Source organism: Rana temporaria, chromosome 12 (genome assembly GCF_905171775.1).
Source record: "Rana temporaria chromosome 12, aRanTem1.1, whole genome shotgun sequence".
NCBI classification, from domain to species: Eukaryota; Metazoa; Chordata; class Amphibia; order Anura; family Ranidae; genus Rana; species Rana temporaria.
This window is the reverse complement of record NC_053500.1, coordinates 28392481-28393217: the sequence shown is the minus strand read 5'-3', so window position 1 is coordinate 28393217 and position 737 is coordinate 28392481.

Below are 737 nucleotides of genomic sequence, written 5' to 3'. Positions count from 1 at the left end.
ACAGGGGTGAAGGAGGAATGATGTGGATAATGATTGGCTGTGAGGCAGGAAGGTGAGGTCAGTTTGGGGCCTAGAACATTTACCATATTCAGCCGTCAAGGCCCACTACAAACGTTTCCTGAAGTACTAGATTTACTAGAAGCCTCTCCACAACCCCCATCCCACGTATTGCCCAACCGCATGAGTCTAATGCTATATATAGCAAAGCGGAATAGAACCGCCTTATATACTCCGCTGTATTAAGCCCCGCCTACATAGTCTGTCAGGCGAATCAGCACTCTATTCGTATCCCCGAAACTGGGCGTGCCTCTCACCCTTACATTGAGACATTTGATTGGCCTCGCCGCACCTCCACGGTGTCACCCTACGGCGGCCCTCTTGCTACACCAAGTAACCATGGAGATAGCGCAACACCTTACGGCTTCTGGCGACGCAATAACACTGTCACGCGTAATGTAACGAGCCAAGTACGTGCAACCGAGAGCAAAATCCTTCAGCACTCGGATGGGACTCTGCTCACGGCGAAGCGTTTTCTTGCTGAGGATAGGCTGTCGTAAATAACTGCGAGAGTAGCAACATGGCTGCCGTTCGCTTCCTCATTGTTGTACCGGCATGACGGTACGTCTTTTCATTGGCCGGTGGGGTTGCTCGTACGTCCAGGCACGCCCACTGGTTGTGGAGGGGACCGGCGGCCGCTATTGGTTGGAGGCTGAGCGTGCGCAGGAGGGCGGTCCCTC